Source organism: Thermobia domestica, chromosome 2 (genome assembly GCF_964235325.1).
Source record: "Thermobia domestica chromosome 2, izTheDome1.hap1.1, whole genome shotgun sequence".
Taxonomy (NCBI): domain Eukaryota; kingdom Metazoa; phylum Arthropoda; class Insecta; order Zygentoma; family Lepismatidae; genus Thermobia; species Thermobia domestica.
This window is the reverse complement of record NC_137455.1, coordinates 279292643-279308777: the sequence shown is the minus strand read 5'-3', so window position 1 is coordinate 279308777 and position 16135 is coordinate 279292643.

Here is a 16135-nt window from a genome sequence, read left to right as displayed (position 1 = left end):
TGTGTAAAAAATGTAAAGGACTTTCCTATATGAATAAAGCGAATACAAGTTATCTATTTTCTGATGACGAGGAATACATATACTAAAAGTGGTGATTGACATAATTTGATTGCATTTGTTTTATTCGTAAAAACCAAGAATCTTATAAAATAGAGGATCTGCCCTTACAACAAAATCTTAAAGCCATACGTCACAGTTTTGCCACCCCTACTCTGCCCAATCCGCCCAATCGAATCGCAATGTTTTGAGCCAACAATCATGGCGGAAACGAAAGTAGCCAATCAGATGATGGCGGAAACGAAAGTAGCCAATCAGACGTGCCAATGCTCGGTTGTTTCTTGGCTTCATCGATTTAATAGGATGACGATACATATGGGCAGATCCTCTATTTATAACATCCTTGGTAAAAACATCTGCTTTTCATTTATTTTATTTCTAATAAAAATTTTGTAAGGTATATATTTTCAAAGGCCAAATGCACAGAAAGTGCAAAGGTTGCTGAAATTTATATATATATATATATATATATATATATATATATATATATATATATATATATATATATATATATATATATATATATATATATATATATATATATATATATATATATATATCGTTCTGTATCTTGCAATAAGTCGTATGTTAAAATTTTGGTATTTTTAGTTAACACCAGTATTAGATCTGGGGGCAGTTATTTCATTACCTGGCAAAGTATCGTATGTATCTGGCTAAAAAATGTAGAAAAAATGTATATCTCATCCTATTTCAAAGCTGTAAAATGCAAAACAGATTTTTCGCTCTCCTGTAAAGTTGTGATTTTCAACATACGATCTGTTACAAGATACAGAAAGTTATATATATATATATATATATATATATATATATATATATATATATATATATATATATATAACATATGTTTGTGTAAAATTTAATATTCACTGATGCTGATGACAAGAAAAATGTATCAGTACCCTTGAGGTTCTAAAGAAATAAAATAGCTGTCACATTGCAATATCCCAGAGGTAGTACAAGAGGGTTTCTGTATTTTATTCATTACTGCTAAATGCATGTGTATAAAGAATTGATAATGCCTTCTAATTCTTTCATATTACAACGTCCAGATTTCAATATGGCAGCTATGGCACATTTGCGCTTTTGGGAGGATTTCAGTATGTTCTTCACTACCAGAAAATGCATCTATTCACATAGCCCTATGCCTAAGGCATTTCCTTTATTGATCACAACTTCAAAAACTTGGATTTATTACGGCGGCCATTTTTAACATGGCGACGGTATCACACTTGTGATCTTTGGGGACTTTTAGCATGTTGTTCGCTACAACTGAAACCATCTATACTCAAAGTCCCATGCTTATAAGGCTTTTTAAACTAATCACAATATTTTGAGCTAAAATGACTCGTCTAAACTAACCGCAGGCTAGTACGAGGTATATAAATGTATTTACGTAATGACTGGAAATTGCATGTATACCTGTGGACAAAATTGCATAAGTAGCCACGAGAAATGACAACCCATTAAAAGAAAAATTGAGAAACGCCAACAAATGAACTCTTGAATGAGTTGTATATTATGTTTGCGCAGGGGCAGATCCAGGACGGACTCCTGGAGTAGGCGGATGAACTCTTAGGGGAAGGTTGGGAATGCTAGCAGTGAAAAATTACTTAGATGATCTGAAATTGTCACAAATTACTTCTAAAGTTCACTGTTAATGGTGCCGCTGCAGTAGGGGCGAACAACCTTTCGACTACCCCCTGGATCCGCCTATGCTTTTGCGTGAATGATAAATTCTTTATACGACCTATTCAGACTTAATAGTGGTGGATTACTAATTATAAAGATACATGTTACTGCTCAAGGCTGCATATTTTATTTTGTATACACATACAGCTACATTAATACATTAATTTTGATACAGTAATTGACATTTAGAACTTTATCTCCACCAGGGGCGGATCCAGGACGGACTTCTGGGGAGGCGGTGGTTTGCAATACTGCTACTTAGAGCTACTTTTAAGAACTCCAAAGTCTGTGATGGGTTTTATTTATATATAAAATAAGAAAGTTTCTTCTTTTGGGGGGCAATCGCCCTGATCTCCCCTGGATCCACCCCTTGATCTCTACTACAATGCTTAATACTAACTGAGATGGTCCGAATTTTCTGACATGGAATTTCGGATCTGGATCCAATATCCGAAATTTCGGATCCGGATCCAGTGTCCGGATATCCGGATCTGGCCATCCCTAGTTTCAAATGCTAATTGATGGACCCGTTTCATCCATGGTTATGAATCAACGTAGAAACTGAGCTTTATTACTGTGAAACATCGCCAAACACTCTATTGGAACATCTTATGAAACCATGTATGTGCCATTTTGTTTGCTGGACCTCTACTACTTTTCAGGCAACACCATAATCCCATCGTTGTAGAACTGTGGTTTATAGTCAACAAATTGTGACATGTGGTTTTTATAGGTCTATTTTGAAACTTACATAACACCATGCAGAGACTGAAGCAAATGTTGACGGTGTCAGGTCAGAGCTATACATTGAGTACATTAAACTATTAGCCAAGCTCTCACAATTTCTTACGGACAGTGAAAATGTATGCTGTCTAGTGTTGTCAGCGTGGTATACGATACCTTTTCATTCTGTTGATCAGTTCCAGATATTTATTTTGAACTGCTAGGTGCACTCGCGTTAATTGTCTACAGTATAGATCCGAGTCTTCACCCTGCTCAGGTGGCAAGATGTCCTTCCAAACCCACTAAACGTACAAAATGACTTTCCAAACTTTCCTTGGCATCAGCGTTGGTTTTTGTCATTGACTACGGAGCTTTCCTTGCCTCCACTGTAATCTTGTTCGTACATCGTTGTCGTAGGTTATCCAGTTTTCGTTACTTGTGATCAACCGCTTCAGAAATGGCTCGAGATTGAAACTTTCAGTAGAGATTGGTACATAAAACTTCGATTGAGTAAATGTTTTTAAGTCACATCATGTGGCACTCAAACGTCGAGATTCTTTTTATTATAGCCAACTTTCTTCAAATGGTTTAAAACCTTTTGGTGATGGATGTTTAGGTCATTCATGATGTCCTGACCGCTTACCTGTCTATCTTACTCGAATCTTCCCAGGATCTCATGACTCTTTCTCAGATTGGAAACCCACTGCGAGAACATCTTGACATTGACATTTCCAGAACGAAAGCTAGTGAACCATTTTTGGGGCATGGCTCTTAGTAAAGTATCCTACGAATAAACAGCAAAAATTTCTTCATGTGTTGCGCACCATTGATATCTTTATCAAAATAAAATTCTATAATATAGCACAGTTTTTCTTAGCGCCCTTAAATTCTTAGGGCGTGGGAAATGGAAACGTGAAAAAATAGTTATTTAACGTCGAATCCAAAGTTTTCGGGGTCACTGACATTAATGGTGACTTCTGATGTCATTTAAGTCCAAATGCAGCCCCAAGTACGATCGATATTAGCGTCGAATCCATAGTTTTTCGGAGTAGCTGGGGTGGATGGTAAAACTCACAAAGACGTTTAAGTCAAGCTGAGACCCCAATTACAGTAAGAATCCTCTAGCGCTCCTAGGGATCCTGGTAAGGGGTAATGTTTAAAAATAATAAAATAAAGTGATCGATGTTGTTGTCAAATCCATAGTTTTCGGGTTCGCTGAGGTGAATAGTGATTTCCGATGCTATTTAAATTAAAGTTCAGCCCCTATCAACATTCCTACGAAAGTTGGAATGCGCAAACAGGCAAAAATAATCAAAAACGATCCATATTAGTGTTGTATCTATAGTTTCGGCATGCTGAGATCAAAACTGACACTCTTGATGACTCTTAAGTCCAAGTTCAGCCTTAAAAGGGAATTAGACCCCTATGCCTTATTGTCAAATTCATAGTTTCTAAGGTTGCTGAGATGAATAGGCACACGCCAGATATCGTTAAAGTTTAAGTTCAGCCTGATCTGCAGAAGGTGATAGGAGTCAAAAACAAAAGGCTATAATATCCGAGTTAGTGTCGAATCCATGGTTTTTGGGGTCGCTAAGTTGATAAGAGAATGACATTGAAACCCAAGTTTAAGCAAGAACGGGCATGTCAGCTGGCTCAAAAATCAACAGCGGCTATGCTAAAGGCATTGCTCTTATACAGGGTGTTAATGAACTATACCGACACACTGTAAGAGGTGATTCCTCACATCAAAATAAGAGAAGTTCATATGGACCTATGGCAAAAAGTGCATAGTTTCAGAGCTAGGGCTGTCCAAAATCGCGAAAAAGCTCAATTTCAATAGGCCCTATTTCGAATTCCAGAAATTGTGTATGATGGTTCTTATCAGCGTAAAAGAAGCCACGCATACACAATCCAAAAGTGCATATTTCATCAATTGTCAATAGGTATAGCAATTATTCCCTACAGGGTGTAATTCTCAGATATGCTCTCAATAGAGTTTTCAAATATACCCTGATTTCAAGAAGAATCCAAAGTAGACAGGAGGTAAAATTTGACAACAATTAACATCCAATGCTTCGGAGGAAGGCTGAAGTGTTAGGAACCGGCAACTCCGTGTTTCTCTGTGTTCGGAATAACGTGTGATTATAGTATTTCATCACGGTATATTTCACGATTTCTTCACTTCAAAACGTGAAAGAAAACATCACACCATGCGTTTTCCCGAGTACGAGAGACCGTGCTGCTGACGATCCTTAACACTTCCGACATCACGCGAAAGGCTTCCGTCTTCACTGCTATCAAGGCTTATCGTTTGCGTGCTTTGAACCAATCAAAAATCAGAGCCTATCTCAAAATTCGGTTGATGGCATGTGTGGGAATTTCACCCTACAGGGAACAATCTGTACACCCATTCAACGCTAATGAAAGATGAATTTTTGGATTGCGTAGGAATGACTTTCTTTACGATGAAATAGGACCACCATCCACAGTATCTCGAATTCAAAATAGGGCCTCTTGAAATTTGTTTTTCCTCGCGGTTTTGGATAGCCCTAGCTCTGAAACTATGCACTTTTCGCGAAAGGTTCATATGAACTTTTTCTCTTATTTTGATATGAGGAATCACCTCTCAGAGTGTCGCATGTATATAAATATATATATGAAAATTGCTGTGAGAGTGACACCCGAAGGAATGAAGAGGGAGTGTCATGTAAAAATAACCCAAAACGACCAATATTAATGCGCAATTCATAGTTTCCTGAGAGGCTAAGATGAAAAATGATGTTCCAGTCCGGTTTAGCTCCAAGTTCAGCCCAATCGATATGGGAGCTGAGGGGAAACGGTGAAAATTATAAATAAATTAGACTAGAATAGTGTAGAATTCATGGTTTACGGGGTAGGGAATACAGCTGACCCGTTTGAAATGATTTTTGGAACATTTTTAGTATCCACCTTAAGATGAGTTTCTTTTATCATATTAAGTTTGTATAAAGGGATTATATTACAGGTGCAGGGTGTTTCAAACTTTATGCTGAAACTATAGTATCTTCTGTGCTTTTGTCCTTACACTTTCATTGAAATACGTATCCTAGGGGGATTCAAATACTTTCAACCTATTCTCTCCGCGCGAAGAAGAGCATGTCAGCTAGTATATTATAACAATGTAGAAGTCGTTATCTCTTACACCATAATGGGAAAACTATAGACATGAAATGCCATCAAATTTTGAACATAGTTAAGACCTACCTTGAACTAAGTTTTCACTATGTAGTTCAAAATTTATGCCAAAAATAAAATATTTCAGTAGGCAATCAAGTCAGGGAGATGTAAAACTCGGTATATAAATTTCTTATTGAAACAAAGTGAGCAGTTGTTCCAGCGTTTTTGGAAATTCCGCTTTAAATGGGAGAGAGAGAGAGAGGCGACTTTCACATTTTCGTCAATATATAAAAACGATATTTAGGTTGTCTGCTTTACCATCAGAAGTAACGGATGAACGTTTGAAATAAACCATGGTTTATACTTGGCTCCGCCCGGACTTTACCATGCACTTTTATCAAAATACATTGTGCAAAAAATAGAGTAAAAATTGACATATAAACTTCTAATTAAAATATGTGACCACTTGTGGCACCCTTTCCGGAAATTCCGTCTGTTTGGGAGAAGGGAGGGAGGTGTTTCTAACACATTTAGATTTATCATTTTGTACTTATAAAATGAACAAACTAGAAAATATTTCCTAAACATAGTTAACATATTCTTGAACATAATCTGCACTTGGCTCGATCTGGGCTTATGTCTTCTCACTTTGAACAAGAATTTTTAGGAATGATCAAAAGAAGGATCAAAAGATTGCGATCTTCACCAATAATTAGTTTTTGGGTCAGGGGCCACAAAATCTTTGAACGGCCCCTAAATCATGTTTTCGTGTTTACTACGAAATAACCAAATCATGCTAAGTTAAGTGGTAGTTTGGGTTTCTCTACACTATATGTAATCCTCCAGATATAATAGTCCTGGATCCACAGTACATGCCCGTAAAAATTTGTGTGTGCACGGAGTTTTATTGTTGTATCGTCTTCTTCGACCTATCGTTGTCTGCTTTTTCTTGGGTAGACATCTCAATTATGGTCGCTTATCTCCACAGACGCCATTTTCCAATATGGCCGAAAAATAAGCAATCAGCATACATAACTAAGGAACTAAGTCACCTAGGAAAGTCATATTGGTGTCGAATCATAGGTTTTCTAGGTCAGGGAATTCAAATATGCTATATATTGAAGTATTTTATATATTACCGACAAAAATACATTTTATATGTAAATGGTGGACCATTTTAATTCATCCACGGGAATATGTCGAAAACTACAAATCGAATCAAGGAAAGTTTTCAATTATATTTGTTCGCCACAAAGAGAGACATATTTTGGCCTACTATTTAAAACCACCAGATCAACATTGTTGCCAATTCAACACAAAGTTGTATTTTTTTCGAATGTCACTACTTCAGGTTATTACAAATTTCAAATCTACATTTAAAGGAAAAGCAATACCACACTTATTGTTAGTGTTGTAAACTAACGACGCTACAGTATCACAAACATTAAAAATAACCAAACTTTGAAGGATTCTAAAACAATACTAACGCAAGTGAGGCGTGCGAGGGAAGGCACATTGAATGTACCTTAGTGTTAAATACTATAGTCATAATATGTCATATTTGGAATAAATGTGAACAAAATTATAAGAAATTAAAAATTTGACTTTTACAAAAGGCTTTATTTGAAAAAAATGTATAGATAACTATCACATCTAATTATGTAAGTTGTTTTCAAAAATCATGAAGATCATAATTCCGTTTACAGCACTTTGATCGGAGACTATCGGAGAAACTATCGGAGAAATATAGAAATTAATATTAAAGTTAGCAAGAGTGCTTAAAATCATGTAAGTGTGAGAACTTGTTGCAAATACAACTGCCAAAAACTGTTAACACTACGCCATTGTAAGTAATTTTCAATTTCTTATCACTTTCATCCTATTATTCGGAATACGTCACATCATGATAATAGTATTTGACACTAAGGTGAATTTGATATGGCTTGTCCCGTCCGTATCACTTGCGTTATTATTATTTTAGAAGCCTTCAAAGTTTGGTTGTTTTTAGTGTTTGTGATACTGTAGCGTCGTTAATTTACAACTCTGAACAAACTGTCGTATTACTTGTTCTCTTTTTAAATGTAGATTTGAAATTTGTAATAACTTGGCGTAGTGACATTTGAAAAAATACAACTTTATGTTGGAATGCAACATTGTTAATCAGATGATATAAAGACCACGCCAAAAATGTCCCCCTTTGTGACAAACAAATTTCATTGTAAAGTTCTTTTGATCCGGCATATAGTCCCCGAAATATTTCCGTGGATCATTCCAAATGGTCCACCCTGTATATGTGGTATATTGTATTTATTACAGACATTAAAGCCCTGTCTGTGTTAACTTAAAAGTATGCGAAAACAAAGTTGATATACAAAATGGCTTATGGTTTACAATATATGTTAAAGCAGTATATCAAATATTGTACTATTAGTATCATTATGAATTATTATTTGTTAATGGTTCAAAATATCATTAATACAAGCAAATTAAACCATTAGAAGAATTGCTGATGTGACTAAACAACTGAGTATTCTTACGATATTTCCCACTTATAAACGATATTATACACAACAGTTGAGCAACCACAATATTTACAGTCTCTAATATTATTTTGTCATTTTGTTGAGGTAACTGCAAAAGTTCTGATTTCTCGCTACATTCGTTCACAAATCTTAAATAGCAGTCTCTTAGTTGTTGACTTGAAACTAACAGTTGAGTGTGGAGGAATTTACACTTTCCGTTTTCTTTATTTTGGAAGGCTAGTCCTTTCGTTATTGCCTCAGAAAGCATCCCAAATCATTTTCTCTAGTGTTTCAGAGACAATTAACATTCCTTGAAAGGCCCGAAAATAATGTATTCCATTTAGTACACTCTTAACTGAATTCACTCCGAAGCTCTTTGTTTCAACCAGAGCATCATCGAAACCACTAACGCTTCCAGCACACCGTAGACCACTTTTGTACAATGAAACGTTCCAAGCATTGGCAATATGATATGAAATTCCTTTGGGTTGCTGAGAACTGTTTCCACAACTGTACAGAATACTGCTTTGTCGCAGAAGACCGGAAGATTAGGTTGTCTCAATTGTTGTCTCATAGACCAACAGTTTTCAAGGGCAGTACAAACAGTAACGTAATCAGTAACTGGGGAAGAAATAACTGGCAGAAACCCAAATTATTTTATTAGTACAATCTCGGATGAAATTAAAGAGTGTATACTGCTCCACTTTGGTGATATATGCTGAATGTTCCCTAAAAACGTACTACATCGAGTAAGAGAAATAAAAAACTCAGTTTTTAGAGCACATGTAGATGCCTTATTAGATACATAAAGCCAACATCTTCAGCAACTTTAAAGTTGTTTGGAAGACCAGGTTTTGTTGTATTCTTTCTTTGGTTTAGTATTTTTTGTTGACACCGTAGCTCACACTGAAGTTTATAAGCTCTCTTTATCAGTACAGTTTGTGAAATCTTTTTCTTTCTGTGGATCTCTTCTGATGTCTGATGTTGAAAAAAGAACCATGGCAATATGATGGCTTCCAAACATACCTCAGAGCGATGACTTGTCTTCAAAGTCTAAGTTGTCAAGAGCTCCTCTTGACTCTCTTAAATTAAAATGAATTGGTATTAGTGTGTAAGCAATTTCACAGGTTTGTACAGAGTACGCAGAGAGTAAATTTATGTTTCTTATTAAATATTAGTAGCTAATGGAAACACCAACCCGATTTAAGGAAGTTATTAACGTTTTACTTTTGCATCGATCATAAAATGTATGCGCCATCATCTTATTGAAGTGGTGTTTTCTTCATACCATGCTATACCTGATAATACATTATTTGGAATAGAGAGAATAATGACAAAGATTTGCGTTCTAGAAATGATATCATCTTCCAGTTCATTAGGATATATCGTTATCAATGTTTGCGACATCATGGGTAAGTCTCCTGCCGCTTTCATGGGTAAGTGTATTTTGCTCATATTGAATAGGGATGAAAAGAATGGTAATACAATATTAGACATCGTCGTCATCTTCCAGGTCTGTGGAATCACCATTCTAGAAGGTCTGTGGAATCACAGAATTTGTCGCTTAAGTTAAAATCTACTTCCTTAATAGCATTACACAAAAGTATTCCTGCAGTCTTTACGACATTGTGAGATCTAATCATTTGGGCTGAAACTTCTGAACTCAGATCAGAAGAAAATACAAGCAAAGGTTCGTTTCGGTTTTTTGATGGACAAAACTTGGTTTTGTTCTCATATTCTCTAACCAAAAATATCTTCACCTCATTGTTATAAATTGGAATACTGTTATCGAAGTTGTTCGTCAGCTCCCTAATTTTAGAAAGTGTAAAGCCATAATCCTTACTAAGCAAAGGGTCAATAACTGTTTTGCTTGCTTGAATAACTGGAATTTCTGTAACAATTTTGTATTTTTCGGCTCTTTAACATTTGACAGGCAATCATATTTTCTAAGATAAGCTTTCATGCAGTACATCGGCTGCAAACAACTTGTGATAACTATCTAAATCTGACATTGTAGTCGAAGTGTTTCCGCAGATAATGCATGAAAGTTATCTTGGAATTCTTTCTGATTAGGAACTCGGCTGGAAGTGGTTAATGACGGATTTTAATACAATTTGCCCTCATACTGAACTTCGACTCCCCGAAAATCTTTGGACCCCCTACGAAATACATTTCTGCGTACGCCTTGGCTATATTATGCATCAAACTTCAATATATCGCAAATTTAAGATAATATTTGAATTCTTTGATTCCGAAAACGTACGATTTGACACCAAAATTACTTTCCTTGGTGGCTTAGTTCCTTAGTTATGTATGTTGATTGCTTATTTGGCGGCCATATTGGAAAATGGCGTCTGTGGAGATAAGTGACCATAATTGAGATGTCTACCCAAGAAAAAATAGAAAGCGATAGATCAAAGAACATGATGCAAAAATAAAACTTCGTGCACCCACAAATTTTTACGGGCATGTACTGTGGATCCCGGACTATAAGGGGTACAAGAAAATTTTTGATTGAAATACAGGATTTTTGATTCAATAAAATACATTTCTTTCAAGTGATAATTTTACAAGTGTATTATTCCAGTGCGCAGAAAGGAAAATTTCAGATATTTACATATTACCAGTATATGGGCCCAGGGCCCAACTTCAAAATTTTAAATGGAAACATGGAGCGAATGACACCTCGTTCGATAGATCTTTAGAAACTAAAAAGCGATGTTGAAAAAGATTTTACATATCGGTCACTGTATTCAAAATGGCCGCTAAGATATGTTATTTGCATCAGATAAACGTTCAGTACCACTAATGTGAAAACGGTTGAACATATATGAACTAAACAAAAACTCATTAGATGTTAGCACTGCAACACTCATCGAGTTTTTAAAAGGAACGGACCAATGGTTGTCAAATGAAATATTAGATATGCTTTGCTTCTATCTGTTGCGTTTTCCGGCGAATGGACATTTAATTTCGCTATTTAGTTACTATAATCCAACTGTGTTGCAAGATTGATGAGTGGTTCATACTTGGTTGTATGGGAATTTCGTTCTTGAACTTGAAATATGCTAGCTTTATAAAGTCTCTTAACATTTGAAAATTTTCTTCTTTTTGTTTTTTAGATTGTGTGTGTGTAACATCGAACATACAGAAGTAGAACGTCCCATCATTCTTTTTGCCTCGTAATCACTATTAAGAGCTTTTCTATTAGACTTGCTTCGTTCATGTTTTTAAAGTTTATCTTCTTTTGGATTTTCATCTGTAACTTTAATAACAGTTAGTGAAACCTTCGTTATGAAATCACCATCAAAACCTTTAGGAAGTAGTCTACCTTTATAATGTCTACTAATACATACTGACCAAAGAACACTATCATTGTTTAGTGGCAAAAGTCACGTGTGAGTTTTTCCCCTTTAAACACGACTTCACGAGACAATTAAATATACTTCAAATAACTCAATTATAAAGAAATATAACACTCCAAGCATTTACATCTCAAAAAGCAGAAATATATTATATTAAAACCCAATCAACACACTGATTCTTTTATGTCGTTGCTTCGAGCTGATACATATTGTTTCGTGTTCGGCCTATCAGATAAAGGCGAATTTTGCAGGGAATTTTAGCAAGCGTTTTCTCGAAATGACGAGGAAATCGGGAAATATAAAAATGGTACCATGAAAAAAGTGACTCTTTGCGGAATATGGAAAACAACATCGACTGAAAACTTGCAACTTGAAAAAAACATAAACTGCACGTTAAATTTGAAATTGGATATACATATATACCGATAATGTTTGGGAGGTGATTCCTGGCACAAAGTTAAAACAAAAAGTATAGACCAACCTGGGTGCACAAATGCTTCCTTTCGGAGTTATAATCTGCCAAAACCATGAAAAAATTAACTTTAAAGGCCCACAGCTCCAAAACTATAGGACCTACTGTATTCGGGTCAAGACTTCGCTTAAGGAACTAATATGTGCCCTATCCAAAAATCCTTTGTTTCAAAATCCTAAGGTACTCACGCAATAATTTTTATAGAGGTAGTTGGTGAGTACTTCAAATTAGATATATGCTCGTAGCCAAACTACCTCTATAAAAATTGTTGCGTGAGTACCGCAGGATTCTGAAACATGGATTTTTGGATAGGGCACATATTAGTTCATAAGTGAAGTCTTGACCCGACTACGGTAGGTCCATTATTTTTTGAGCTATGAACCTTTAATGTTCATTTTTTTATGTTTCCGGCAGCTTATATCTCCGAAAGGAAGCATTTGTGCATCCAGGTTGCTCTTTACTTTTTGTCTTATCTTGGTTTCAGGAATCATTTCTCTAACGTTGTTGATGTTTTCAAACACCCTATATATATGTGTGTATACCCATAGCTTCAAAACATTTTTAGGGTGGAATTCTCCAGCTTTTTGGGGAATTTTTCACCCCTAAGATGCCTGGATAAAACACTGGTAGAAAAGATCGGTGTTGGCTATGACAAAAATAAGATAGCTTTTAACTTTAGCACTCTTAAAAGCATAATTATGGTATAAATAAAGTTCAATTGTGCCATATTCAATTAGAAATTATGTCTGTCCCCACGCAAAGAAAGTCTCACAGGCGCTCTAAAATTGACTTGTGAGTGTATCTTACTAACCTTGTACATCTATTGTAACAATAAGTAATAGATCTTCCAGTTTCGGTTTTGCTATTAATTCTCTATTTCTTTGGAAATTACTGATTTCACAATATGAAATGCAACACACTTGCTTGTATTATTATTATTATTACTATTATTAATGATGGTGGTGGTGGTAGTAGTAATATTATTGTATTCAGTTGTAACTATTGGGTAATTCTAGCTATGATTGCCAGCTGAAATCTCATATATATGATTCTTAAAAGTGAAACATCGGAAATATCATCGGCTAAATGACAAGGGACAAAGGGAAAAGCGGACTTGAATCACGAATTTAATTACCTTCCTTCAACTTTTCTTCCTTTAATTTCGCCTTAATTACTGCTTATATTCTTCTGTTCAATGAAAGCCAAAGGGTATGTTAGGGAATGACGTAAACATCAAACACATTATTAACAAATACCGTTTAATTCAATTTCAGTCTTCCGTGAATTCATCCGCTCTCGTACATCAGATAAAATTAGAACATGCGAAGCATCGATGAAGTTACAAAACGACCAAAAAGTTTGATTTATACAGGGTGTAACTTAATTAATGTAACAAACGTCTGGAGGTAATTTCTCAAACCGAGATAAGAGAGAAAGTATAGACCAATCTGAGTGTAGAAATGCTTTCTTTAGGCGCTATGACCATCAGAAAATTTATTGGAAAAATGCAAAAATAACCATAACTCTAGAACAAAATGTGGAATTGAAGGTGAAAATGAAATCTTTGAGTTTTACGTCCCACGTTTATGCCGGTTAGGCTAAAGGTTAGGGTGATTATGAGTAATGAAGGAAATGGTGGAATGAAGAAAGTGGGAGGAAACGAGAGAACCCCTAGAAAACCCACGCACACGGTGTTTGTCCACCACAAAGTTCACTGGAATCGAAGGTGAGTAAAAAGAAAATGTTCATTATTCTTACTCGTAGATCCCAGTAATGTACAAATGGATGTAGTGCAGGGACGGCGCCAGGGTGATCCCCAAAGGAACTGGAGTATTCCTTCAAGTATTTTATCAAAAGTTGAATGGGAAAAATGAATATAAATCAAGTACAAGATTTCAACAAACACATATATGGTTGATCTACTTTGTCTCAGTACAGAACAAACTCTCGGAGGAAGGATTAAAATAAAAACGAAGTCTTTAATGTATCACAGTTATTTCTTCTAGGCTAGTGATAACGGATGATAAATGAACGGCTTTCTGTCCAAGTTAAGATTGTGTGAAAATGAAAAAAAAAAACTTTGATCCAGATTAGGTTTAAAATGACTGTGCATAGGACAGTCAGGCGTCAGGTGGCATGTTGGGTTGTAAAACAAATCAAATCTTTTCCAATATGGCAGCGTACAATGAGTGAGTACCCATAATTTGCAATTCTTTCGGATATTCTTGTAATTTGTACTCAATAAACATTTTAGGGCAGATTGCTTGGCGATTAAAGGGTTCAGACCAGACTTTCATTTATCACTCTACTCTGGTTGACCGTTATAAGTTGATTACTTCAAAATCCTCAATGTTTTCCTTTGCTATTTTACTTCTGAAACATACCGTACCGGTACGTATAAAATGTTTCAAGTAATGAATATCTACATAACATGCAGCCTGGCTAAAATCCTAAATCACTAATTCTGCTTAGCATGTGGTCACAATTTAATTTGACACAGAATTCTAATATGGTAAGCATGTTAATTTTAGAATCATAAAAAATGAAAATCATTGCCAAAAAATAACATTGTTATACAAAGTATCCACAAAGTCTTGCTATGGTTACAATGAAGCATAGCTCGTAAATTAAATAGGATAGAGAAATGTGGGTTTTGTAACGTATTCTACATCATTCAAAGTTTTATTTCCAATTACAACACTTCTACCCGTGCCCCTCTAGTTGCCCTCAGGATGTTGAGACGATATTCGAACTCTAGTCATACACGCTGCAGCATAGCAGCATCAACGTTTTCGGAAACTGCAGTACCCATGTATGAAGTGCGGCAAGATTTCCAATAGGGGTTCGTAGACGCGATCCTTGACATACCTCAAAGTAAAAATCAAAGGAAGTGGCAGCAGAATAGCACGGAGGACAGGCGATTGGTCCATCACGGCCAATTCATTTCCCAAGGAAACAACTATGCAAAAGGTTCCTAACATATAGAGATCAATGAGAAGATGCTCCATCGTCGTGAAAAAAATATGTTTGGTTGCAGTTTCAACACCTGAGGGAGTGGCTAGACATGAAGCATGTCCTGTTAAGTAGTCGTTGTGAGTCTGTTTTCACTGTCAGCAAATTTTTTTAAAAAAATGGACGATCACTCTATCACGCATAACGGCACAGCAAACTATAAGTTTTGGACTATCACGAACATATTTACAAATGACGTGTGGATGTTCGTACCCCATATCCGAATGTTTGGCAGTTAACATGTCGGTTTGGCAGTTAACATGTTGAAGAATGTGGCTTCATCAGAGGACACTATCCTATGCATGTGCTGATTGTCGTCTTCGATTGATTCCCGCATGGAAGCAGAAAATGCAGCACGCTGAGGACGATCATTTGGCTCCAAAGATTCAATTTGTAGGAATGAAGATATAACTGCTTATGGACGACGTTATGCATAATTGGTTTCGATAGGTGCAATCCCCTTGATGCACGACGGGCTGTCCATAATTGCCTCATCTAATTATGATGCTTTTGATGGGGATCTCTTCCGTACTGCCGGCAGAATTTTCGCTGAGCAATTACTGGTGATATCCCAGACTGTACATACCAGCACACACATTGCACATACTCTTGTGCTGTCGTTATTGTTGTTCAAATCACAATCTGCAAAGAGAGGAAAAGAAAATTTTCAGATACATGTTGAAATCGTTGCATAAACAGAACACAATATGTAATACTTTGAAAGATACAGAATACGTTGCAAAAAAAAAAAAAAAAAAAAAAAGCGCACGTCTCTATCTCATATCGTTTACGCGCTATGGGTCATTGTAACTGTAGCAGGAAGTTGTGGACACGATGTACTTTCTATTCCATTCCCGTTTGTCAATGCTAATGTAAATGGCTCTCGAATTACGCAGCTAATTATATTAATTTGGCTTGCATTAAAAGTATCCTACGTTCATGTTTTACATACAAAATATAAATCAGTAAGACAACCTTATTACGACTTGCAGAAGGTAATAAAATACACTGATGTAAATACTACAATTAAAGGTACCGTTCTAATCTTGTTATTATATAGACGAACACGTGTGTTCTATTTCGTAGGGTGAAACTACAGTAGACATCCAAAGTGTCTG